Here is a 3,798-nt window from a genome sequence, read left to right as displayed (position 1 = left end):
AAAAAAAAAAGATGATGGACCAGTGGAGTTACAGGCATGCGCACCCTCTAATTTTCCCCTCCTGTGTTTATATGTGGCTTTCCAGATTGAAATTGTTTCCAGTAATCTGGAGCGCACAACTAACAGGCCTGAGCATAAACAGTGTAGGCCAGACCTGATGGGCTTTTTCTTGAACAATGCGGGTGGAATTGAGAAATTTATCACAACTAAACTCTTCCGATCAGTCTTTAGTCCATTGTTTTGTTCAGATGATCTCCTTTGCACTGACGACAGACAGTAATGACCTTCAGACTCTGTGATGTTTTAATACAGTTTACATTGTAATCTTCTTCAGATCCATGTCTGTATTATCAAATGAGCATCTCCACACCGTTTTGATCCATCAAAGTTGCGAGAAAAGAGCATGCAGTGAACTCAAAAACTGGTAGACGACCGACTGTTGCGATCTGTTTTCATAACTCTTGTTTATAATCGCAAACAGAAATGGCGCATTCAGCATTCGAGCCTGGAGTGATCCTTTCCACACAGTCACATAATACACTGTAAAAAATCACCGTGAATTTAACGGTAAAAGACTGTAAAAATGCTACAGTAAAAACCTGTTAAATGGTTAACGGTAAATTCTTCTACTATATACGGTGGAAAACTGTATTGGACATTACATGTATTGGACATAAATTGTACGGTAGTATACCATTTTTGGAAGTGAAAAAGACCGTATAATTTACAGGGAATAACCGTAAATTGACATTCCCAGAATTCCCTGCGTTACATTTCAAATTTGATGTTTTTTTTTAAATAACTGTTTCTTCTTAGTTTTTTCTTATCAGTTTTGTATATTAGGGTTGTGTGTTACACCTAATGTTGTTAAATAAATGTTTATTGCATTATTTCAGTTTCATGTGGGTTACCATGATGGTGTTTAACGTTTGTGTGAATGACACTGTGCACCTTCTATACATGTTATTATTTAAAAGCTGCTTGTGATGGGCTTTGGTTCATCATGTGACTTTCTCATCACCACCTACATTTGGTGGTTATCAGTGTATTACAAAGGTACAAAACAGATTTCAGTACTACAATAGGTTGGTATATTAACATTATATCAGTTAATGAAATTACGGTATTTAACTGTCAATTTAAGTTAAAACCGTAAAAGCTAAAATGTTGCTACCGTATTTTTTACGGTAAAATTCCAGCAACCACAGCTACCATTTTTTTACCATAAATTTTATTTTTTTATTGTTATTTATTACATGTAATCTGGATTACATAATCAGATTCCAAAAAATCAAGTACTCAGAACTAAATTATATAAGATTTTATAATGCTCGTAATCAGATTACAGTTACTTTTTATGGATTACATGATTACATATTATTCACACAATGGCAGTAAATCATTATTGATTCTGAAAGAGAGCATGTACGTTAATGTCAGTGTTGTTTTCATGATTATTAATGTTTGTTCGTGTAATGCAGGGATTCTCAAACATTTTTGTCAGCCAAACTCCTTTCACATGACAGAAGATCACCTATTCCCTACTTGTGCCGACCTTTAAATGATTGGACTGTTTGAGGTTTAAATTTGCATATGGAATGTTTGACGTGAAAGTAGAACTCTGTATATCTTCATAATGTCATTTTTAATTCTTTGTATTCTTGAATTGAGGTTTACGGTATTGACATTTTATTGTAACAGCAAAACAATCCAGAGGTTTTTAATGGCAAAACGTCCTTACCTGCAATGATGCTGATAAAGTCAATAAACAATAAAACAATATCTACCTGAAAAATCTCTGAGGAAATTAATATTTTTAATAACTGAACACACATTCGAATGTTTTCAGTTCTCTGATGTTGATTAATGGTCACATTGCCATGGTAAACAGGCCAATGAATTATTTCTACTTTTAGTGTTCAAGTGTTTAAATAATTTATTTTATGATTTAAATAATTATCAGCTTTTTTATCAACTCACAAACCCACTGCAGTTCTCGTATTAAGCCCAGTTTGGGAAACCCTGGTGTAATGTAATGTTTAATGCATTTGATGTTGATATAAAACAGCTTTCATCATGTAATATGTAATCAGATTAACAACTTTAGTAACTATTAATAAGCAGCAGATTAGGAGTTTATTGAGGCAAAAGTCATAGCTTATACTGAGAACTGCTCCCCAAACTAAACTTTACCGGTTAAGTTTTCCTCAATAATGCAGCAGAGATCTTTAACAATTTAAAATGGTTATTTGTAAGAGGGTTGGCCATTTGGCTTCATATTTTAAAAGCATGCCAATGACAAACGATCACAAGTTTTGCCAATTTAGCAGAATTTCCCTTTACATGCATCCTCTAGAAACAGCCTCATTTAGTTCACTGACTGATTTTAAGAAAGAAAACATAACATTAAAAATGCATTTGTTCGCAGCATGGCTGATAAATGATGCTTATTTGTATTTTTGCATGCACATTACGATGAATAAACGTCCTAACAGATTCCAGATCAGGGCCGGACACAAACACCTCAATGGGAACATGCCTGTAATGCCAAGCATAGTTTTCTGCTACTTTAACACCTATACATAATTCAGAATACAATGCATTCTTCACATTATTTTGCATCAAGCAAATAATCACAGTCGTTAGCACTTTCTGTTCCATAATTACCTATAAAAGAATGACGGTTGTTTGGAAATGTGCATGCATTGTAGGGTGGCCTTAAAAGTCCAGAAGACTATATTTAAAGTTCCAATGCTTGTTTTGTAGATGATTCGGGTGAGAATACGTGTTCCCAATTCAAACAAAATCTTCAAATGTGATGAAGAATTTCACTATGTGGATAAAAATATGATATAAACATGATGGTAAAGAAAGATCCATTGGATATTAGACTTGCTTACTAAAATGCAGACGTGGCGTCTGTCAAAGCACACTTGCTGATTGTATTTCTTACAGTAATTACAGTACAAGATCAGCAGATGAAGGTGAACAGGGTTCAAGTTTGTTCACACGTTCGTCTTTGATATGAGGGCTAGAAACAGGTCTGAACCTGCGGAGCCCATTGTGAATCATCTATTTCAGTACCGAGGTCTCTCACCTTGATACTGTATTTAAAAAAAACCCTCGATGGAAACAAGAATACAATGAGACTGGCAATTAATATAACAGAGAACAAAGTTACTCAGAAGTGAAGAGCTGAACTCTGGAGTCGCACGATGTGATGCGATGAAGGACACCAGGTTGGCGATTTTGTAAAATCAACTTATGACACATTATAACACATGAAAATGTTAATTTTTAAAGTATAATGTATATATACAGTGGTGGCCAAAATTATTACAACACTAGTATTTCCACCAACTAAAAAGGTATTTCTATCTTTTGTTGTATTTTTATTTTTTTAAAGTACTTTTTAACACACAACAGGGTGCACAAAATTACTTTGCTGTGAGGTTTTGAAAGGAAGTAATATGTAAAGTATTACTTAAGATGCTTAAATACACCACATATTCTTAAATATGTATATAACTTAATATAACTTCATAATTTAAATGACTTCCAATCACCAAAATAATTGTTGTATTTATGATGAAATTGGGATATGCATTTGAAAAATGATTATATTTGGTGTTTAAAATGCTGCAAAATGTTAAAAAAATGTTTAGCCAACTTCAATATGCTTAAAGTTTAAATGGTGTTATTTAAGACTAAGACAGCTTTGATGTTTGTATTGTTCAGCATTTTAAGGCAGTAAGCTCGTGATCTTAATAGGGACACAAAAGGCAGCGAACAGCAGCA

The sequence above is a fragment of the Sinocyclocheilus rhinocerous genome, unplaced genomic scaffold, assembly GCF_001515625.1.
Source record: "Sinocyclocheilus rhinocerous isolate Xijiao unplaced genomic scaffold, SAMN03320098_v1.1 scaffold1850, whole genome shotgun sequence".
Classification (NCBI taxonomy): domain Eukaryota; kingdom Metazoa; phylum Chordata; class Actinopteri; order Cypriniformes; family Cyprinidae; genus Sinocyclocheilus; species Sinocyclocheilus rhinocerous.
Note: the sequence above shows the minus strand (reverse complement) of the source record.